General features: G+C 49.3%; 1 long non-coding RNA gene and 1 other non-coding gene across 2 annotated transcripts; both read left to right on the top strand.

Annotated features, from left to right (window-relative positions):
• The first annotated feature begins 9,300 nt into the window (after positions 1-9,300).
• LOC142485187 (uncharacterized) lies at positions 9,301-17,131 on the top strand. Its single transcript, XR_012798365.1, has 3 exons — positions 9,301-9,508; positions 14,874-15,124; positions 15,747-17,131. It is a non-coding gene; the product is annotated as an uncharacterized LOC142485187 (long non-coding RNA).
• On the top strand, positions 13,300-13,371 carry TRNAQ-CUG (transfer RNA glutamine (anticodon CUG)). Its single transcript has one exon. It is a non-coding gene; the product is annotated as a tRNA-Gln (tRNA).
• Positions 17,132-23,935: the final 6,804 nt, after the last annotated feature.

Raw genomic sequence — 23,935 nt, 5'->3', positions numbered from 1 at the left:
GTAAAATGTGTAGTCTCTCTGGCCCTGATGCTGGGATCTCCAGACATCCACTAGTGAAAACTCGGTCAGGATTCCCCTAAACCTTTTCCCCTTGATTTGGGAGTGGGTTGTACGGGGGGACCCATTGTGGTCGATCTGTCCTCGGTGGGGTTTAAAACCATGTTTAGGTCTCATCCCACTATCATCGATGACAGGTATCCCGGGTCAACGCCTTCGAAAACAGTTTGTAGAAATTCTGTTTGGTTCTCGTTCGGGGCGTATACATTGATCAGAGCAATTGCTGAGCTATATACCACTAGGAATCTACCCTCTGGGTCCACTGTTGTTTTGACATGATTAAATGGGGTGCCTTGTCTGATTAGGATAGCCACACCCCTCTTCTTACTACTGAGTGATGCAAAAAAGCATGTTGGGAACATTTTTTTTAATACATTTGGAGGGTCTTGTGATGTGAAGTGGGTCTCCTGCAAGAATATGATGTCTCCCCCTGATTTTTTCATGTCTTGGAGGGCTAGACTCCGCTTCCTATTATTTTGCAGTCCTTTGACGTTTAGTGAGCGGACCTTTATTGGGGTCGTGGATGTCATTGTGGGTTTTTTGTGGTTTGGGGTCTCGGGATTTCACCTTTCCCACTCGGGGAGATCTTGCTTTTATTTCCTGGGGGTTTATTGTGTCTTGATCTGCATGTTTTATGAGAGGTGGGTGCGACTTGCCTATATGTTCTTTGAAGGCTGCCTGTGGGCTGCCAAGGAGGGGGGGGTGGGAGGGAGGGGGGGGGGTGGGAGGGAGGGGGGGGGGTAAAGATCCGCTGGGACAGGGTCAGCAGATGAAGAGTAGGTAGGATTAGGTCCTTTCTAGGTCCTAATATGGTGTTGCCAGGCCTTAGAGTGACCGACATTTGGGCAAACTTGCCCATCTGGGGTGGGTCCGGTGTCAATGACCGGTGTGCAACAGAGGGGTCCAGACCCTAAGTTGCTAACGTATTGCGCTTTTCCCCCTTCTGTTTCTTTGTTCTGGTTTTAGTGTGTGCTGTATTGTATTTGAATGGGGGGGTTGCGAGGATAAGAGGGGGGGAAGGGGGGGTGGGAAGGGGGGGGCGGGAGGGGAGGGAGAGGGGAGGAGAAGAGAAAAAGGGAGGGGGGTGGGAGGGGGAAGGGGGAGGTGGGGGGGAGTACCTGGGGTGTATTCCAAGTTTTGTGCTGTTATGCCATATACGTCAGTTGTGTGGTATGTGCCTTTGGTTTGTTTATTTTTCCGCTGGTCGCGTTACATCTGACCAGTCTGGTAGTGTTGGGGGAGTCTCATCCAGGGAGGGATGGGGTAAAGGGGGAAAGGTGGGGGGGATTCCGGATTACCTATCGTATGTTATCGTACATCGATCCTGTACTGTAGGTGTTGCATTTGCTCGTTCTTCTATCATTTGTTATTTCCCCTGGACAGTTTTGCATATTTGGGGAGACCTTGATCGTAGTAGGGGGGGGGGGGGGGAATGGAGGGGGGGGATAGAGGGCAAGGAGCATTCCAGGGAGTACATTGCTTTACAGTTTACATCAACCTTAGGGTGAAAACATTCCATTTGTTCATTTTTGTACATTTGGTCTAGCAACTTCTTGAGCTAGTACAATTTGATAGGTCTCAGTCGGGATGGGGGGGGGGAGGGGGGGAGAGAGAGGGGGAGGGGAGAGGGGGGGGTAGGGGGCGGGGGGAGGGGAGGGGGAGGGCGCGGGGGAGGGGGGGGAGCGGGAGGGGGGGGAGGGACGAGAGCAGGGGATACATTACTTTACAGTTTGCATCAGCCTTATGGTAGAAACAATCCATTTGTTCATTTTTGTACTCTTAGTCTTGCAACTTTTTGGGCTGGTGTAAATTGACAGATTTCCGCCGGGGCGGGGAGGGGCGGGGGAAGAGGGGGGGGAAGGGGGGGAGAGGGGAGGGGGGGGAGGTGGTGGGGGAGGAGGGACGAGGGCAAGGAGCATTTCAGGGAATACATTTCTTTACAGTTTTCATCAGTCTTATGGTAGAAACAATGCATTTGTTCATTTTTGTACACTTCGTCTTGCAACTTTTTTGAGCTGGTGTAGATTGACAGGTTTCCGCCGGGGCGGGGGAGGAGGGGGGGAAGGGGGGAGGGGGGGAGGGTAAGAGAGGGGAGGGGGGAAAAAGGGGGGGAGGGAGGGGAGGGAGGGGGAGGGAGGCAGGGGGGAGAGGAGGGGGAGAGAGGAGGGGGGGGAGGGGAGGGGGGAAGGGGGGGAGGGAGGGGGTCATACATTACTTTTCCGTATACATTGATATTTCAACACAGACATGGCGTTTACTAGTTCACAAACAAATTCTTTTTTGTTTTTCTTTTTTACCCCATCATGCTGATATGGTTGTGGAGGGGAGCTCCCGCCGAGGTGGGGGGGGGGGGAGGGAGGGGAGGAGGGGGGAGGGGGGGATAACATTTCGGGAGGCATACAGTTTTATTTAACATATAGTGGTGCTTTTAGCAATAACCTATTGTTTATTAGTTCTCAGGAAGATCCTGATTCCAACCCATCTCCCTGGGGTGATTATTCAGGGTGGTTCCCGTAGAAGTGGGGGGGAGGGAGGGAAAGGAGGAGGGGGGAGGGGAGGAGGGGGGAGCAGAGGGGGGAGGGGGGGTACGGGACTGGGGGGAGAGGGGGGTGGTAGGGGGGGAGAGGGGGAGGGAGTGAGGGATGGGGGGGGTGTGGAAGCGGAGGGGGGGTATGTGGGGGGGGTGGGAGGGGGGCGCCCGTGTGGGAGGGTAGGTATCGGGTATATGAGCTTGGCTCAATAGTCTCGGGGTATTCTAGACTCTTGTGTTGTGATGCCCTCCCTTTTTTGGCTTTGCAGAGCTTATCCTCTTTGCCGTGGGTCCCAGGAGTCCCGGCACGGGCTCTCCTGGCTTTCGACACTTATTAACTGGCTTAAACTTTAAACATGGTAACCTTAACATCATAAAACATTGTTTGGGGGTTTATGTGCGGGTGCAGTGATTGGAGTGATATTCAAAGATCATTCTCCGTTGCTGCACTTGCACTGTCCAAGTTTCCCTTCGTAACGGTTGGAATCTCTAGGAGCCACTGGGGGAGGGGGGGGTGCAAAAGTGTGGGGGGGCCCTTCTTGTCCGGGGGGGGAGGGGGGGTTCCGCAATTGCCTAGGGGTCTGATATGGTAATGGGTGACTATGACCCTGTACTGCTGTGGCACTCATTGTTTGTGGCAGCTTCCTATTTGGTCTCGATTTGTTCTAGTTAGGCCTGGGTTGCCGTGGTATTGCGACCTCACGTGCCTAGCTATATTGTGTGGGGGATAGTACTCACGGTTACAGATTTGTCCGTTGTTATGACAGTGGGGGGGGAACACGAAAAGGGGCCTCGATCTACGAGTTGGGTGCCTGCTTTCACCGCTTCCGTAGGGACGCTCCGATCATCGGGGCCTCCATGGGGGGTAGGGAAGAGAGATGCATATTCCGGTGCGCCTTCGTGTAGGTGAAGCTTGGTTCCTCCGCTCCTCTGTGTCGCTGAATTGGGCTTTGGCGTCGGGGCCTCCAGTGTGCTTGCTCTTTGTCGTGGGGAGAGTTAGCAGCCGGTGGTATCCCGGTGAGTTGTCGAGTGCCTTGTGAGGGCTGGATGCTCTCTTTGCCTCCTGTTCTGGCTCCTCGCGCTTCAGTTCCTGGTGTCGGTGTCATCAGCTGTCGGGTCATCGGGGTTCAGGTATGCAGAAGGGACCGCAGATGTCTTGAGGGGGGGGGGGGGGGGATCCGTCAGGTAGTAGGCTGGTATGTTTGACTGGGTGCAGGAAGTAACTTGGAGTGGCCTTGTTTGTGAGGCCTCTGGACATATCATTTGGGTCGTCCTTGCTTCTGTCCTGCCAGTCTTTCAGAAGCTCTTACCGGAGGGTCCAATGTGTCCGGGCCTTGGGTTCTGGAGGGGTCCTCACTCCACTCCGCCGGCAGGTTCAGTCCCATTGCTTTAGCAAACTGAGCCATATCTTCTGGGTGCCTGATAGTGTGATATTTGCCATTCCTTTGCACCAGCAATTTAAATGGGAAGCCCCATTTATATTTAATCTCCTTTTCGCGGAGTAGTTTAGTGAGTGGCTGCATTTCTTTTCTTCTAAAGACCGTGCGCTTGGACAAGTCGTTGTAGATTTGGAGTGGGTCGTCTTTGTATCTGACTGGCTCTTGTGCACGACAAGCCGCCATTATCTGCTCCTTTACTGAATAGTGGTGGACCCGTGCTATCACGTCTCGTGCCCGGTTAGGATCGTCCGACCTTGGCCCTAGGGCACGATGCGCCCTGTCCATTTCTAGGTCCCTGTGTGTGAGATCTGGGCACACCGACTGAAAAAAGTCCAACAGGAAGGGGTTAATCTGGGCTGGTAGAACCGATTCCGGGATCCCTCGGATTCTGACGTTTTGCCGTCTATCTCGGTTCTCCTGATCTTCCATATTATCCCTAAGGTTGCTTACTTCAGCCCCCAGCCGGTAGATTTCATTAGCAGCGTCCTCTTGGGACTGTATTGCGTCGGCCATTTTAGTCTCTAGCACCGCGGTGCGTTCATTGAGGCCTGATATCTCCTGCTTCAATTCGGAGACCGCAGCTTTTAGATCTGCCTTTAGTGAAGTATGGAGTTTGTTTAGCATGGATGTGATCAGTTCTTGCATATAATCCCTCGTTAGGGCTTCGTCTGGTGGCGGTGGCGTCTCGGTGCAGTCGCGCTCCATTGCTGGCTGCTTGGTCCCGCGTGTGTGTGTGGAGCCGGCGCCATCTTGATTTTTTGTGGCAGCCTCCGAGCTCCGTTGCGACGGAGAAAAGAAACGGGTAACTCCTTGGCCTGTTTGGGCTTTTGGTTTGCCTGCCATTTCACTCGCGTGGGTTTCCTGCTAGGTTTATCCTAGTTTCTGTTAGTTTTTTGGGGGGGGGAAAGCGCTTCTTTCGCTGTTTTTATTCTAGGGTCTGAGGAGCTCCTCTGCTACTCGACCGTCCTCATCGGCGTCCTGGACACGCCCCTCCATAGACCGCTTTTTAAGACACCTAGAGCAGAATAGTCTTATCCAAGCCGTACCCTGTGAGGGTTCCCAACACCAAGGGGATGTTAGGTGCCAGGCGTATGCAGGCGACGTTTGTATTTATGTTGCCTCAAAAAGCTCATTTGAAGGTGTTAGCCAGGAAATAAATAAATACTCAAATGTTTCCAACTCCCTGGTGAATGAGGATAAGTCTGTGGCCTGCTGGTTAGGAATAGAGGAAACCCCCTTTAGTCTACCTGAGGATATTCAGATAGACAATGCCTCTTTTAAAGTTTTAGGAATTTATTTTGGAGAAGAGAATTTCGGTGTTCACAACTGGAAGGAGAAACTGAACATCTGTAAGGTAAAGGTAGAACGGAGGAAGAAGTGGACATTCTCTTTTAGAGAGAAAGTTAAAATGATTAAGGTTTTTTGATTCCTATTTTTGTGTATTTAAGTTTTGTATTTCCTCCCCCTGCGGAAATTACTGTTATTTTATATAGCCTTTTTTTCCAATTGCTCTGGGGAAATCGCTTGAAGGTGTTGAAGCGAGACATTACTTATTTGTCGAGAGAGAAAGGCGGTTTGGGAATGGTGAACCCGGTATTATTATTTTTTCTCTTATTTTTGTATGTTTTCATTTGCAGAATTTTCTCAATAGAGATGACCAGTTATTCTGGACCCAGGGTCATGTCTAGGGTATGAATGGACCCAGATAGCTTCAGCTCAGCCCCCTTTCCTATTATATTTTCTTCACTTTATTGAAAAAGGACGATGCATATACAGGCACTTGTGGATGTAATGTTGTGTTGGGAAAGTGCTTCTCTATAGGTGCTTCATAGTTAAGGGCAGGTGAAAAGGATTGGGCCTTGCCGGGAGGAGTATAACATAGAAGGGGTGCTCACTCAGCCAGAGTCAGGAAGTAAAAGACAGTGAGGGGGATCTGGGAGACAGGAATAGTCTAGGGACAGATCAACTGTCAGCAAGAAAGGGGGGAGGGCAGAATAGCCCATTCTGAGAAAAGGTCTCAGCGGTTGCTGTAGCAACTTACTGGCTACATGCTCAGATGCAGAAAAGGCAACATAGTAATATATCACACAGGCACAGTGTGTGTGTAGAACAAATATATGCAGCTGAAACTAAGGAGCTGACAAGCAGAAGCTGCAAGGGGGGTCAAACAGAAATATGATTCTTGTTCCATGACACCAGTTTTGGCGTATATGTATTTTAGGAAGTGGGTGTCTCCCCTTCAAATTGGCTAGATGGAAAACATGTTAAAAGAATTATTGTAAGAAGTGTATACATGCCAGAATATACTGTATGAGGATTATGTGCAAATTCTCAAATAGATGTAAAATAACTGCTTCGGAAATTACTTCTGTTCCCAGGATCAAAATGGTACTGGGCAGTACTGGGTAGAATGTGTCCCACATTTAGATCTAAAACACTGTGATATAGAGGACCAGAAAGAGGCCTTACAGAATCCATTAGACCCGAGAATCCCTCTTGGGGTTCAGGATACCGTCTGGTTGACTTTCCATGGGCGTCTATATGTAAGTGTAGTACATGTTTGACTCCCCCCCCCCCCCTTCTCTGGGAGATTCTGGCTATGCGACTGCTTGGTGTGGTGCTTGTTACCGGCGTGGTACAGGAGAGATGAGTTTCCCGCAATGGTGTGGGGGTACAGGGCAGACTCTTAGGGATCCCTCTGATTCTTTCCTTCTCTGTGTCAGCGCCTCCAGACATACTGTAGGGGCTCCAGCAAGGCAGAAGGCGGTCCCCGCTATGACAATCCTTACTCTCAGTTACCTCCCTCCATACAGACTGCAGCGAAGCCAGAAGTACAAATGAGGATGTTCTTTATTACAGCAGCCACTGCTGGTGATATTGCAGCGTATGCTCCAGTTGGTAAGGTAGATCGCTGACTTCTGGATGGTACTGGCCTGCGGGTAATGGTGAGGCCTAGCTGGGTTAGGTTATGTGCTCAGCCCATGAGGGTCTGATCACGTCTCACTCCTGGCTGGGAGGAGACATTTCCAACACATCCTACCCCATGCAGGGGCATGCTGGAACCAACTGAAGGTCTCACCCCTAAGGGTCTGAACTTCAAGCTATAATTTAGGCACTTCCTTCATGCAGCTCAAAGAGGGAGGGCCCAGTATCTGTTGACTTTCCATGGGCGTCTATATGTAAGTGTAGTACATGTTTGACTCCCCCCCCCCCCCTTCTCTGGGAGATTCTGGCTATGCGACTGCTTGGTGTGGTGCTTGTTACCGGCGTGGTACAGGAGAGATGAGTTTCCCGCAATGGTGTGGGGGTACAGGGCAGACTCTTAGGGATCCCTCTGATTCTTTCCTTCTCTGTGTCAGCGCCTCCAGACATACTGTAGGGGCTCCAGCAAGGCAGAAGGCGGTCCCCGCTATGACAATCCTTACTCTCAGTTACCTCCCTCCATACAGACTGCAGCGAAGCCAGAAGTACAAATGAGGATGTTCTTTATTACAGCAGCCACTGCTGGTGATATTGCAGCGTATGCTCCAGTTGGTAAGGTAGATCGCTGACTTCTGGATGGTACTGGCCTGCGGGTAATGGTGAGGCCTAGCTGGGTTAGGTTATGTGCTCAGCCCATGAGGGTCTGATCACGTCTCACTCCCGGCTGGGAGGAGACATTTCCAACACATCCTACTCCATGCAGGGGCAGGCTGGAACCAACTGAAGGTCTCACCCCTAAGGGTCTGAACTTCAAGCTATAATTTAGGCACTTCCTTCATGCAGCTCAAAGAGGGAGGGCCCAGTATCTGTACCACCATTGGCTATCACAGATCCCTGTGTCAACTGCACTCCTGTCACTCAGGAATTCAGCATGAGGAGGGGGAAACCCCCATAGGATAGCCTGTCATTGTCTACATCTTATTAGAACTTGCGTGACAGGGGAAGGTAGAGAGATAGCTGGTCCAGCCATCGCTATACAAGAGCAAATTTAAAATATAAAAACATAGCGGATAGGAACTGCCCCCGAGGTTCCTGTGCCGGGATCCTGGAGACGATGGAGCACCTCCTCCTGGAGTGCCCCTACGCAGTGGAGATGTAGGAGAGTATGGCCGCCTCATTACGGACGCCAGATTTAAAGGGTCAAAACTATTGTGAGATAGTGTACGGTGTGTTTAGGGATCACTTGCAGGGTTACAGCGGTAGCACAGTGGTGTTAATCAATGCACTTGTGAAATACAGGTTGGGGATCACCCGCAGTCTTCTCCCCACAGAGCGGGTTCTCGTGGCTGTAACCTGTGCAGTGGGACAGGATATAGAGCAGATAAAGCAGGGGGAGAGAGACAGGTGGGATACAAAGTCCTGGGAGAGAAGATGGGCGGGTGTTCAGATATAAGTGTGTAAACATTTCCTGTATACAGTGTAAATAAGATGTAAGATAGTACATTTTAGTTTGTTGCTTTTGTATTGATATGTTTGTAAATATGTTTGTTTTTTTTTATAATAAAAATGACCCTCTGAGCCTGTCATAGAGCTTTGTACCTTACTGAATAAAGATGTCTTAAACTAACTATATTCTAAAGCCAGGGTCACATGGCAAGTGTGAATAGCCCCAGATAGCTTAACTCAGCCCCCTTTCCAAATCGTGCCAAGTCCTATAATATTTCCTTCACTTTATTGGAAAAGCAGCAGTAAATACAGGCTCTTGTGGATGGTGTGTAGTTGTGAGTTTGTAGTTAAGGGCAGGTAGAAAGAGATGGCCTTGCCATGGGAGTGTAACAGAGATGGGTGCTGTACTCACTGTGTCCTGGGTGGAAAAAGGAAATGAGGAGCAAGGGTCACACTAGAAGTGAAATGGGACAAACTACTGTCAGCAAAGACAGGGGGAGGGCAGAATAGCCCATTCTGAGAAGGATCTCAGAGGTTGCTGTAGCAATCCACTGATTAAGGCTGTGTACACAACATGTAACAATAATGTTGCCTTTTCACATGCAGCTAGCTGCTGGGACAGGGAAATGACAGGCAGCTAAATTTAGGGAGACATGAATCCTGTGAGCTGCAAAGGGAGGCAGAGAAATATGAAATCCTGTTCCATGACAAACTAGTCAAACTGGTTCCACTGTCCGACCTACACAAAGGAACTAGTTGCGGTGACGTCACTGGAAGGAGCAGTAGTGATGTGTGTTGGGCATCCTGAGAATATGTTCACAAGGAAATAACCTGCGGTTATCCAATAAACAATCCCAGCCCATGTATTGCTCCCGTTACCTGGACACAGGAATTAAGTTACACCGAGATTCAGTCACTGTGGCCTCTCCTGGGCGATGGACTCACGCCGCACTACCTCTCTACGGAGGAAAGTTTCTAAAAGCGAATAACTAAAAAGAATCTGATGATCGCCGCATTTGAAATTATTTTCGCTTATATTTTCTGGGGTCGACATAATTCCTCAAACAGTTTTATCTCCAGGGGACAAGTTAACACTTCACTCACCAGAAGAAAGGTAGGGCTGTGCATATAGTGGTAATGAGTATCTTTATACTGATAATGAACATGCAGTGCTATATTAGGAACTAGGTATGCCCGGACGCCAAAATCCAATAGGAAAATGTTATTTCAATCCAGACATTTCTTTTATATTTTCATGACAAACACACAGCGTTTCTCCCCCCCCCCCCCTCCATCCCCCCCATCCATCCTCCCCATTCTCTTCCCCTCATTTCTTTCTTGCCCCCTTCCATCTATGTCACAGCCCCCCTTCTCCTCCTCACAGCCCTTCTCCTCACAGCCCTTCTCCTCCTCACAGCCCCCCTCCTCCTCAAAGCTCCCCCTGCTCCTCACAGCTCCCCCTCCTCCTCACAGCTCCCCCTCCTCCTCACAGCTCCCCCTCCTCCTCACAGTTCCCCCTCCTCCTCACAGCTCCCCCTGCTCCTCACAGCTCCCCCTCACAGCTCCCCCTCCTCCTCCTCCTCACAGCCCCCCTCCTCCTCCTCACAGCCCCCCTCCTCCTCCTCACAGCCCCCCTCCTCCTCACAGCCCCCCTCCTCCTCACAGCCCCCTCCTCCTCCTAGCCCCCTCCTCCTCCTAGCCCCCCTCCTCCTCCTCACAGCCCCCCTCCTCCTCCTCACAGCCCCCCTCCTCCTCACAGCCCCCTTCCTCCTCCTAGCCCCCCTCCTCCTCCTCACAGCCCCCCTCCTCTTCCTCCTCACAGTCCCCCTCCTCCTCACAGCCCCCCCTCCTCCTCCTCACAGCCCCCCCCCTCCTCCTCCTCCTCACAGCCCCCCCTCCTTCTCCTCACAGCCCCCCCTCCTCCTCCTCCTCCTCCCAGTCCCCCTCATTCTCCTCACCACAGCCTCCCTCATTCTCCCTCATTCTCCTCCCCACAGCCCCTCTCATTCTCCTCCCCACCGCCCCCCTCATTCTGCTCCCCACAGCCCCCCTCATTCTGCTCCCCACAGCCCCCCTCATTCTACCCCCTCATTCTCCTCCCCACAGTCCCCCTAATTCTCCTCACCACAGCCCCCCTCATTCTCCTCCCCACAGCCCCCCTCATTCTCCTCCCCACAGCCCCTCATTCTCCTCCCCACAAACCCCTCTCCCTCCTGACAGCCCCCTCCTTCTCCTCCCTACAGCCCCCCTCTCCCTCCCCACAGCCCCCCTCCTTCTCCTCCCTACAGCCCCCCTCTCCCTCCCCACAGCCCCCCTCCTCCTCCCCATAGTCCCCCTCCTTCTCCTCCCCACAGACCCCCTCCTTCTCCTCCCCACAGTCCCCCTCCTTCTCCTTCTCCTCCTCACAGCCCCCCTCCTTCTCCTCTCCACAGCCCCCCTCCTTATCCTCCCCACAGCCTCCCTCATTCTACTCCTCACAGCCCCCCTCCTTCTCCTCCCCACAGCCCCCCTCCTTCTCCTCCCCACAGCCCCCCTCCTTCTCCTCCCCACAGCCTCCCTCATTCTACTCCTCACAGCCCCCTCCCCACAGCCCCCCTCCTTCTCCTCCCCACAGCCCCCCTCCTTCTCCTCCCCACAGCCTCCCTCATTCTACTCCTCACAGCCCCCTCCCCACAGCCCCCCTCCTTCTCCTCCCCACAGCCTCCCTCCTTCTCCTCCCCACAGCCCCCCTCCTTCTCCTCCCCACAGCCCCCCTCCTTCTCCTCCCCACAGCCCCCCTCCTTCTCCTCCCCACAGCCCCCCTCCTTCTCCTCCCCACAGCCCCCCTCCTTCTCCTCCCCACAGACCCCTCCTTCTCCTCCCCACAGACCCCTCATTCTCCTCCCCACAGATAACCTCATTCTCCTCCCCACAGGCCCGCTCCTCTCCCTCCCCACAGCCCCACCTCCTCCCCATCCTCCTCACAGCCCCCCCCAGAAGCCTGTCCTGTTCTTCCCTTATAACATCATGCAGGAGACCCAGGGCCCCCTGTTACCAGCAGGTATGCACAGCAGGTATGCACCGCAGGTATGCACCGCAGGTATGCACCGCAGGTATGCACCGCAGGTATGCACAGCAGGTATGCACAGCAGGTATGCTAAGGCCTCAGCCAAGGTTCCTGCTGGCGTGCTGAGGCGCGCTGAGGCTCAGGGAAAGCGGGTGCTTTCCCTGGCCTTAACGGGCGGGCCAGTGACGTCACGGAGCTGGTTCGCCCTCATTGGGCGAACCGCTCACGTGTCCGGCCCTGCGCTCCGGCAAGCGTTTGACTTTAAAATTTACCTAAGACCTGCGCTTCCACGCGCTTGCGGAAGCGTAGGCGAGCCCCTACTAAAGCCGCTCTCATTGCGGCTGTAGGGGCTCAGTGGTAAGTACCAGCGCGCTGACCATGCCCGAGGCCTAAGCCATGTAACCAGAGTGAGTTTCCCAGAGAGAGGTCCTATGTGAGATTGGGTGGGGGAAACAAGGTTACACTGAGAATGAACACGCTGCGCTGTATAATGATGCTGAGTATCTGTATACACTGAGAATGAACACGCTGCGCTGTATAATGATGCTGAGTATCTGTATACACTGAGAATGAACACGCTGCGCTGTATAATGATGCTGAGTATCTGTATACACTGAGAATGAACACGCTGCGCTGTATAATGATGCCGAGTATCTGTATACACTGAGAATGAACACGCTGCGCTGTATAATGATGCCGAGTATCTGTATACACTGAGAATGAACACGCTGCGCTGTATAATGATGCCGAGTATCTGTATACACTGAGAATGAACACGCTGCGCTGTATAATGATGCCGAGTATCTGTATACACTGAGAATGAACACGCTGCGCTGTATAATGATGCCGAGTATCTGTATACACTGAGAATGAACACGCTGCGCTGTATAATGATGCCGAGTATCTGTATACACTGAGAATGAACACGCTGCGCTGTATAATGATGCCGAGTATCTGTATACACTGAGAATGAACACGCTGCGCTGTATAATGATGCCGAGTATCTGTATACACTGAGAATGAACACGCTGCGCTGTATAATGATGCCGAGTATCTGTATACACTGAGAATGAACACGCTGCGCTGTCTAATGATGCCGAGTATCTGTATACACTGAGAATGAACACGCTGCGCTGTATAATGATGCGGAGTATCTGTATACACTGAGAATGAACACGCTGCGCTGTATAATGATGCCGAGTATCTGTATACACTGATAATGAACACGCTGCGCTGTATAATGATGCCGAGTATCTGTATACACTGAGAATGAACACGCTGCGCTGTATAATGGTGCCGAGTATCTGTATACACTGAGAATGAACACGCTGCGCTGTATAATGATGCCGAGTATCTGTATACACAGAGAATGAACACGCTGCGCTGTATAATGATGTTGGATCTATACACTTGTTCCCCAAAGTGGCCGGATGAGAAGCACGGAAGAGTAGACGGGTCACAAGCTAATTGCAATGTCACTTTAGATACATTGAGACTTAATTACTATATTTCATCATGCTGCCAGAATCTATAACGTCTGCACCGTATATATTCACATGGGTGTAACTTACAGCGCGTGTCAGTGTGACAAACGCCACTTACCTATGAAACGGGGGAGATGGGAGTCTAAGGGCCACATTCAGGCCGTGCAGCCCACAGTATGAGCCACATTCAGGCCGTGCAGCCCACAGTATGAGCCACATTCAGGCCGTGCAGCCCACAGTATGAGCCACATTCAGGCCGTGCAGCCCACAGTAAGAGCCACAATAAGACCATGCGTCCCATAGGCCACCAGTAGACATTCAACTTGACATGTTTTCAACATTGACCTCCTACACTTACCAGTTCCTGCCAGGCAAGGTTCCATGGTGTAATGGTTAGCACTCTGGACTCTGAATCCAGCGATCCGAGTTCAAATCTCGGTGGAACCTGAATTTTGTTTATATTTATATATATTTTTCTTATATGTTTTCACATAATATTGTGACGTGCACAAAATAAGTGAAACAAGCTTTTGTTGATAATCATTAAAAAAGCTTTCTGAGAGCAATATTACAGAAGTTTAAGCTTGCATTGTGATTGGCTAAAATATAGTTTTGTTTTTCATAGTTCCAAAAGGGATGTTTTTACTGCTTATGTGATTAAGAGGAGTCTGTGTCACTGTGTCACCCTGCGGGGGAGGGGCAGACGTATAGCTCCCTTCTGTCTGTGTCACTGTGTCACCCTGCGAGGGGAGGGACAGACTCATAGCTCCCTTCTGTCTGTGTCAATGTGTCACCCTGCGGGGGGAGGGACAGACTCATAGCTCCCTTCTGTCTGTGTCAATGTGTCACCCTGCGGGGGGAGGGACAGACTCATAGCTCCCTTCTGTCTCTGTCACTGTGTCACCCTGCGGGGGGAGGGACAGACTCATAGCTCCCTTCTGTCTGTTCACTGTGTCACCCTGCGGGGGAGGGGCAGACGTATAGCTTCCTTCTGTCTGTGTCACTGTGTCACCCTGCGGGGGGAGGGACAGACTCATAGCTCCCTTCTGTCTGTGTCACTGTGTCACCCTGCGGGGGGAGGGACAGACTCATAGCTCCCTTCTGTCTGTGTCAATGTGTCACCCTGCGAGGGGAGGGACAGACTCATAGCTCCCTTCTGTCTGTGTCAATGTGTCACCCTGCGGGGGGAGGGACAGACTCATACCTCCCTTCTGTCTGTGTCACTGTGCCACCCTGCGGGGGGAGGGACAGACTCATAGCTCCCTTCTGTCTGTTTCAATGTGTCACCCTGCGGGGGGAGGGACAGACTCATAGCTCCCTTCTGTCTGTGTCACTCTGTCACCCTGCGGGAGGAGGGACAAACTCATAGCTCCCTTCGGTCTGTGTCAATGTGTCACCCTGCGGGGGGAGGGACAGACTCATACCTCCCTTCTGTCTGTGTCACTGTGCCACCCTGCGGGGGGAGGGACAGACTCATAGCTCCCTTCGGTCTGTGTCAATGTGTCACCCTGCGGGGGGAGGGACAGACTCATACCTCCCTTCTGTCTGTGTCACTGTGCCACCCTGCGGGGGGAGGGACAGACTCATAGCTCCCTTCTGTCTGTATCACTGTGTCACCCTGCGGGAGGAGGGACAGACTCATAGCTCCCTTCTGTCTGTGTCAATGTGTCACCCTGCGGGGGGAGGGACAGACTCATAGCTCCCTTCTGTCTGTGTCACTGTGTCACCCTGCGGGGGGAGGGACAGACTCATAGCTCCCTTCTGTCTGTGTCACTGTGTCACCCTGCGGGAGGAGGGACAGACTCATAGCTCCCTTCTGTCTGTGTCAATGTGTCACCCTGCGAGGGGAGGGACAGACTCATAGCTCCCTTCTGTCTGTGTCACTGTGTCACCCTGCGGGGGGGTGGGAGAGACACAGCCTTCATTAACTCCTCCCTACTTCCCACCAGTTACCATGGCCAACCAACTAGAGAAGATCCAAGATTAACTAAATTGCTCCATTTGCTGTGACCTTCTGGATGACCCTGTGATTGTGGATTGCGGACACAATTACTGCCGTGCGCGTGTGAATCTGCTGTTTGACTGCGCTGAAAGGGACGGTGATAGGAACGCCCGCTGCCCGCAATGCAGAAACCGCATCCATTAAAAGAACGTCCGGAAGAATTATACCGTGAAGAATGTCATTGACGCCCTTCAGCAGGTAACAGGACTGGCCCGTGCACAGCAATATAACACGTTCAAATTCCCCCAATGGGTAAAGATTATTTTAACCTCAAGCAAATATGTAAGCTGCATTGTATAATTTGCCCGCGTATCGCTCTGTACTTAATACTCTTCCACCCCCTAATAATGAACACGCTGCACTGTATAGTGATGCAGAGTTTCTCTATATGCTTATTACACTTCCACTCCCTAAAAATGCTGCATGGTATAATGATACGGATTATCTCTTTACACTTTCATCCAATGCTAATGAACATGCGGTGTTATTTAATGATATGGAGTATCTCCATATGCTTCATACTCTTCCCACTCTTGATGATGGGCATGGTGCACTATATAATGATAAAGAGTATCTCTATTGACTAATCATGAACACGATACATTCTATAATACACTGATAATTAAACCACTGCACTGTATAATTATGCTGGGTATCTATACATTGATCATGAATATGCCACACTGTATAATGATGCCAAGTATCTCTATACACCAAATTTGTTATTAGTGCATGAGGGGTTTCCACTACACGTCAACAGAACAGAATGAGAACTCACACATTTTCCTTATCTGATAACAATCTCCGTGTATCTGTGCAGGTGACACCGGCGCCTGGAGAACTTCAAGAGGTCCATGTGTGTGAGAAGCACGGGGGGGGGGGGAGAGAAGCAGGTCCTGTTTTGTGAGGATGATGGGGAGATGGTTTGTTGGGTTTGTGGGATACAGCTCCACCAGTCTCACTGCTTGAAACCTATTCAGGACTGTGCTCAGGATTACAAGGTGAAGAACCACACAGGACCTCATGTTGACCATAGATTAATACATGAAATATAACTAACACTAGTATTTCCTTTGTCTTCTTCGGGGTGTTAGGCTTTGTAGGGAAAGGTGTCAGCAGTGGAAAGATGATGGGGAAATTCATAGTGGGTCCTCACCTAGATAGGTGTCTAGTTCTAGGGTCCACATCTCAAGTAGGACAAAGGAAGGTGATGATACCACTCTACAAACTGATCTAATCTAAAGTCCGGTGTCCCGGTCTGGAGGTCACATCTCAAGAAGGACCTGGGATGGTGGTGCTACCACTCTACAAACTGACCTAATCTAAAGTCCGGTGTCCCGGTCTGGAGGTCACATCTCCAGAAGGACCTGGGATGGTGGTGATACCACTCTACAGATCATATTCAGACCTCATCTAGAGTGTGTGTGTGTCACACATTGGTTTATTCGATAACACGTGTCTGATTTAGGAGCTGATTCTATACGTACAATCGGGCCATTTTTGCCCGAAATTCCTCATTAAAGTCATGCATATAGAATCAGTCCCTTAGTCTCTAATACAGGGGTTTCATACCCCCACATTATTAGTGCTTCCTTTTGCATATCTATATATATATATAGATGAAGAATTAGTTTTAAGGCGCTTTAAAAAAAATGTTTTAATGCCTTGAAACAGTCATAAATACGGAATTTCTGTGTGAGTGCAATAGTAATAACTATAATAATGATTTGTTTCCGATAGAAGTCCCCTTACTAAATGATTGCAATAATAAAGTTAATACACTGCGTGGCCATCTCATAATACCCCGACCCCCACGCCTATAGGTGTTACTCCTCTCGCCGCCACGTCTTATTTCCGTGCGCGTCTTTCCCCGCCCGGCCAAGCGCAGAGATAATAAAATCCGGGCGCGAGATACCGTTCAGCGTGAAGCGCTTGCAAAGCATTCCGCGCTTATTATGGCGTCGCACTTTCACACGGGTTTCCGGCGTCCCAGATTATAAATACTTCAATGTGGCGACGCCCAGAAACGGCGCAATAATCATTGTCATTGTACTAAGGGAATAAAGGAGCAGTGAGATAATGAGGCTTTGTCACTGCAACGCTTCGCATGTGTGCGGCGGTGAGAAACCATTCCTTCTGTACAGGACTCCTGTATTCACCGTGCGGCTCACTAATATACAGCACACAGTGAGTGCAGCCAGGGGGCATAACTCTGTTATACACGCTATATATATATATATATATATATATATATATATATATATATATATATATATATATATATAAGACAAAAGAAAAGAAAACAGGCGCACACCTAGTGCATTAAAGTTTACCAATAATTTTATGGAACATTTAAAACCAGACAAATGCCCACTCACAAGTATAGCGGTTTTTGAAAGCAGTTATGAGATTGGCCCTCATAAGCCAGTGGTGCCGTTCGAGCCTGTAATGGTGTCCTCTCGTGCGCGGTCTCCTTCTACCGGAAGTGACGCTCACCCGGTCTGGTGTCTGCTCTGCTCTAGCCACGCCCTACGCGTTTCGTCATCGATGATGACTTCTTCAGGGGTAACCCATTGGTTGTATCCCCACAGCATTCCATTATGGCTATATACATTCCCAATAATGCATTGTACTGCGGATGTGTCTGTTTGAGTCCAGAACAGGTCTCAACATATATATTTTTTACTTTAACGTTTTTCACTTTAATATTTTACTTAATTTTTTACTTTCTTATACATTTCACACGTCATCACCAATAGAGGTTATACATTCATTCATATCATTAACTTCACATTTATTTCAAATATTTGGACAATCACCTACACATACACATTATCCAATCACTTTAATATCTTTTCTTTATATTATTATTTATTTTTTCAATGTATTTTTCCATTTTACTTTATTAATACAGCACAAACACATTATCATTTAATATCACATATATCATACACCCATTTATACATAGTCACTTCATCACTTCATTGCTAGCCTTTCTGAGCATTCTTCTGTTCTTGCTGAAACCATCTTCTTTGCTCCACCTCTGACTCCAATTGCAATCAATCACAGATGGATCATTCAACAGGTATTATACCATGCCCTAAGACCTGATTTGTTTAATTTATGTAGCACATTGTTTGCTTAACATATTATAAAGGGGTTAATTGATGGTATTCAGTTTTGATAGTATTCTCCAATTCTTGGGATCTCTCAATTAAATCTTGTTCCAAATTGCCAATCATGTTTTGTGAATAGAATCACAACTAATTGTCATCTATTGTCATGAAGTATGGTTAACTCTATCCAACTAGTAAGTACTTGCTAATTCAATTAGTAGCCACACATCTATATGGCACTACTTGTTGATTTAATACATTTATCAATTATCTCTATTGCACAAATAGGTAGTTTCAGTACAATATTCATTTTTTCTACCCATATATATTTGTCAACATCTTATGAGCTATAAAATTCTCCAATAGTACAGTGTGGTCCTTAGAACTTGTCCTTTGTGATCAGTGTAGTATTAGTAATTGTACCAATGGACTAGTTTAAAGTGTTTTATTAATGTTGTAATTGATTAATTGTTTTTAATTATGTTTGCAAATGAACCTTACTATAAATACTGTGGGGATACAACCAATGGGTTACCCCTGAAGAAGTCATCATCGATGACGAAACGCGTAGGGCGTGGCTAGCGCAGAGCAGACATTTGTCCCACTGAGAGCAGACTGAGAGGAACGCAGCTTGTGGGAGGCTCGGTAAAGCAGTTCAGTGGACCCATCGTTTGGCTTGATTGGTGGTGCAGCAGCTAGAGGCAGTCAGGAGAGGCCTCGGTTTCCTGGAGGGACTTCCGTTTTGTGCGGGACACCAGACCGGGTGAGCGTCACTTCCGGTAGAAGGAGACCGCGCACGAGAGGACACCATTACAGGCTCGAACGGCACCACTGGCTTATGAGGGCCAATCTCATAACTGCTTTCAAATAACGCTTTACTTGTGAGTGGGCATTTGTCTGGTTTTAAATGTTCCATAAAATTATTGGTAAACTTTAATGCACTAGGTGTGCGCCTGTTTTCTTTTCTTTTTTCTTTCATAGGTATTCCTAGGGAGTTGTGATCCCTTATAAACGGGCTGCCTATACCTGGATGCATTCATTTGGAACAGGACTCTGTGACTTTTAAGGTTTTAAAAGGTTTTTGGAAAAAGTTTTATATTTTTTATTTCATTCAAGATATTTTTTGTATTACAGCACACATTTTTTTCCAGAAGCATTTTTAACAATTTTGTTATGTACACTTTGTATTAAAGTTATTACACATGTTATCTTAGAATTACATAGGGTTTTTTAATTATATTATTTCACCTTAGCCACCCCATTGGTTGTATCAACGCAGTTGGCTACTTATTCACAGTTAGGCAGGTTGTTGCATTAGGCGCTCCTTTACCATTTCTGTTTTGTTTTGATATATATATATATATTATATACTGATATACATACATTGGCTAAGCACTCAGGCACTTTCCTGTAATAGATCCGAAACGTTGATAAATCCCTTTGTTTTTGTGATTACCCAACACCATTATGATTAGGACTTGTTCACTGTAATGCACCTAGGCAGCTTTTCTTTTGTTACATGAGTTCTGCCTCTGCAAACACATTATATACTGTATATATATATATATATATCATCATCTTCCGCCTGTGTCTCCCCGCCGCTGGATGAGGCCTCCCCACTGATCTCCCAGGTACCGCGGTTACAGCCTCTTCTCCATGTCGCTCCCACACGTTTTCTCATCTCATCCCCATCTCACTTTGGGTCGTCGTCTTGGTCTTTTAGTCTCTCTTGGAATCCAGTTGAGTTCCATCTTTGTCCAGCGACAGTCATTTCCTCTTGCGATATGTCCAGCCCACCGCCATTTTAATTTCTTCCCCCGTGTGATGATGTCACAGACTAACCCATTAATTTGTTATTCCTGTCTCTTGGGGTAACACCCAGCATGCATCTCTCCATACTTCTTGAAGTGAAACTTCTTTAGCAGCACCTACCACATGAGCAAAATTCCCTGGCAGTGAATGGAGTTGGTGGGAACGGAGGTCAGTGGTGATGGAAGTGACGTCACTGCTGGCAGAAGAGGCCGCAGCAACATTCACTGCCACTGAATTTTGCCAGCTTCCGGCAGCAGGAGGAACACACACACACCCGCCAAACACCGCCCGCCGAGTGAGCCGCTGAGCACACCCTCTCCCTCCCCCGTGAGCTTCCAAGTAACCCCCCCCATGAGCCGAGGCACCCCCCCCATAAGCCCCGAGTAACCTCCTCGTGAGCCACCGAGTAACCCCCTCATGAGCTGCCGAGTAACCCCCTCATGAGCTGCCGAGCACTCCCGTTAGCCGCCAAGTAATCCCACGTGAGCCGCTGAGCCCCCCCAATGAGCCACGTACGTGTCTCCATACCTCCGCCAGAGGGCTGGCACCAGCAGCAGGACACAGCTCTGCTGGGGTAGAGAGTGGGAGCTGCTACGGGCAGCTTCTGGGGGGAGGGGGGGGGGTCAGGAGAGAGGGGGGGCAGACCCTAAGAATAACAGACACACAGACTGACACACACACTGACTCACACACTGACTGACACAAACACACTGACTGACAAACACACACACACACACACTGATACACACACTGATTGACACACACACAAGGGATTCAGTTACTATAAATATAGAAGTGCAAATATAGCTAAAATATACTTTCTAAGTCACACTTCTTTGTGTTTTGTCACTGAAATTGTGTTTTGATTCATTAAAAACATCATCATCACAAATACAATTTCTGTGACAAAACAGTGACAAAGGAGACCCGCCCCCAGAGTGAGATGGATGGCAGCTTAAGCCTTGAGCTCCATCCCTCATCCCCGACAATACAATAATAAACAAGCAAAACGAACCTTTATCACCCCTAACTACTCTCACAATACCATTAAAACATTAGAGATGGCACCGATGCAGGCAAAAAAGAAAAAAGAAGGAGATCTCCGCAAATACCTGGGCCGATCGAGCTCACGGAGCGTGGCAGCAACAATGGCGCCGGATTCAAATGCAGGATCAGAGTCAGAACGCGATGAAGACACAGCGGAGGGACCGGAGCAATTACCTGTCCGCCGCTGCGATTTTGAGAGGTTGTATAGAGACATGAAAGCCCTTATACACCTGGAAATGCAGGACTTAAAAAAAGAGGTGCAGGGGCTCGGTGAGCGCACCGGAGCCCTGGAAGAGAAAGTCAGCACCAACTCAAAACTGATCAAAAAAGCTGATAAACGATCCACATACTTACAAGCACAAATTTCGGATATGGCTGACAGGCAGGAAGATGCGGAGAACAGGGACCGCAGGAATAACATTAGGGTACGGGGGATTCCTGAAACCGTCACCGATGTAGAGGATTTCATCTCAAGATGGATGGCGGAGTTACTCCCTGACTGCCCACCCAATGAAATAATAATGGATCGCTGCCATCGTGCCCTAAGGAGCAAACCAGCAGCAACAGAGCAGCCAAGAGATGTAATAGCCCGGCTCCATCATTATCGCACCAGAGATGCTATCCTACAGAAAGCCAGAGTGGCAGAAGGCTGCAGATTCGAAGAGATCGCAATGCAACTCTTCCAAGATCTCTCACCGCTTACCCTGGCCAGGAGAAGGAAACTCCAGCCCGCACACTGAGGGACAGAGCCATCAGATATAGGTGGACCTTTCCGTTTGGCCTGCTGGTCATCCGCAACGGAAGGGCCATCTCCATGAAGGAGATAGAAGAGGGAGCTGAGTTCCTACAAAAACTAGGGATCAAGGAGAACTCACAGCGAGCCCTAGAAGTGAAAAGCCCAGAGAAACGGAGTGGCAAGTGGTGGGGGCTGTGGGCGAAAGCCGGGAAGCTCTTACATGAACTCGCTTAAAGACTAGTACCTGGAAGTTACCTCATGGTTAGAGGCTAGTTAATAAAGTTATATGTTACCCCTGAACTGTCTCCCCCCTTGATTAACCCCGAGTGTGACGAACGAGGAGCTGGCTGCTTCCGTAAGTATAGCCGGACTCAGCACTATACGTAATGGGACCCAGCAACCCTCCAAGGCATTCCTACAAGAAACACCAACTAAAAAGTAGAAAATCATACCTGCATACATCATGGCGGCGGGCGGTGGAACGCAAGTTGCCCATCATGGCGGAGGAGCTCGATGGAGTCCACGAGGCGGCTTCACGGAAGTGCTGTAAGTTTCGGCGGGAGAGCTAGGGGAGTGGCGACTTTCCTCGCGGTCTTCAGATGTGAAAATGGCGTCCCCCGGAACAGCGTCACCGGAAGTATGCCGGGCGCCATCTTGGAGGAGGCAAAAGGGAAATTAGCGCTGACGTCATCTCGGAGCGCCGAACACCATCCAGTCTCGCGAGAAGAGACTTTGACCCATAAACCGGGTAAGGAAGAGGACAAGGCACCAGGGATGCAGCAGAGGGACAACTCTCTACCTGATGACGGAGCGGGAAGAAGAGAAGACATGGACAACATCCCACAGCGATCCAGGAGGAGGGCCCATGAATCACCACACCACCACGTTGCAAGCAAGCAAGGCCCATCATGAAAGTAGCGGAGCTGCGGAGTTAATAAACATTGTCCCCAGGCAAATGTAGCTGTGTGCCCAGTCATTCCCCTAGGGGCTAATCCCACCACCTAAAGACACGATACTAAGTTGGGGGTGTTGGGAGGGTCATAAAGCCACATTAACTTATTAAAGTGGCAGTCCCCCTTGAAATACAAAAAAAAAAAAAAAAAAACATTAAAAAAAAGAAAAAAAAAATATATAGAAGAGAATAAAAAAATTTAAAAAAAGGGGGGGGAATAAAAACAAATATATAAAGAAAAGACTCGGGACTGAGAGGGGGGTAGGGAGAAAAAGTTGCAATATCCCAGTTAAACTGCCAAAAGAAAGGTTCTGTTTTTTCTGTTTGTTCACTTAGCTATGTTATCTATAATGAAGATGAATCAAATAATGTTGTCGGGGGGAGGGTGGAGGGCCCTCCAGTCTCAACAAGGGCATGAGCCTCCACATGGGCGCGGGGGGTAACTCCATCCGGTGGCCCATGAAAGTCCTCCCTGAACCAGCAACGAGGAGCGGTAGAGGGGGATGGAGGTCCATCCCGAACTATGCTCGTGCTGTACGTTTAGGAGAGGCAGAGAAGGCACTTGGGGGGGACTGGTCTCGCCCTATTGCCGGATGTGCTAATTTTGTGTTTTTATGTTTTGTTACATGTGTTTATCTGTTCCCCCAGTGTACTTTCCCTTGTTCTTCCCGGCTGCAGTCTGAATCCTCGGAAAGAAGTAGAAGATTCTCGACGCTGACACCATGGGCTCAGACGATTGATTACAAACGAGTAAAGGTTTGGAAATACACTCATGAGTAAAGGGATCACTATTATTTCACACAATGTGAAAGGCTTTAACAGTCCAGGGAAGCGCAGGCTAGCTATGGCGGACTATAAGAAAACAGACCCTGACATAATTCTATTACAAGAAACACACTTTTCAAAATCCAGTTCCCCGAAATATATTGACTATAGGTTTAGGAATTGGTTCTCAGCTTCATCCAAAAAAAAAAAAAGAGGAGTAGCCATTCTAATACATAACCGTTTGCCCTTGGCGATTAAGACCATAAAAAAAGACAACAACGGCCGATTTCTGATTATAAGCGGCGAAATAAGAGGTCAGCCGATCACATTGGCAAACGTTTATGCTCCAAGTGAAGGCACAGAGGCTTTCTTGGAAAGGTTCTTCTCCATCCTCCAGAGGATGGCACAGGGATGCGTGATACTAGGGGGTGACTTTAATCAGACTCTCGATCCAGTAATGGATAGATGCACTCCGAGCAGTAAAGCTAACTCAAAGATCAGACAAACCTGGAATAGAGGGCTGAGAACTAATAATCTGTTAGATATATGGCGGGAACAGCACCGCCAGGACAAAGGATTTA

This window comes from Ascaphus truei, unplaced genomic scaffold (genome assembly GCF_040206685.1).
Source record: "Ascaphus truei isolate aAscTru1 unplaced genomic scaffold, aAscTru1.hap1 HAP1_SCAFFOLD_541, whole genome shotgun sequence".
In the NCBI taxonomy this organism is placed as follows: Eukaryota; Metazoa; Chordata; class Amphibia; order Anura; family Ascaphidae; genus Ascaphus; species Ascaphus truei.
Note: the sequence above shows the minus strand (reverse complement) of the source record. Positions and strands in the feature narration are given on the sequence as shown.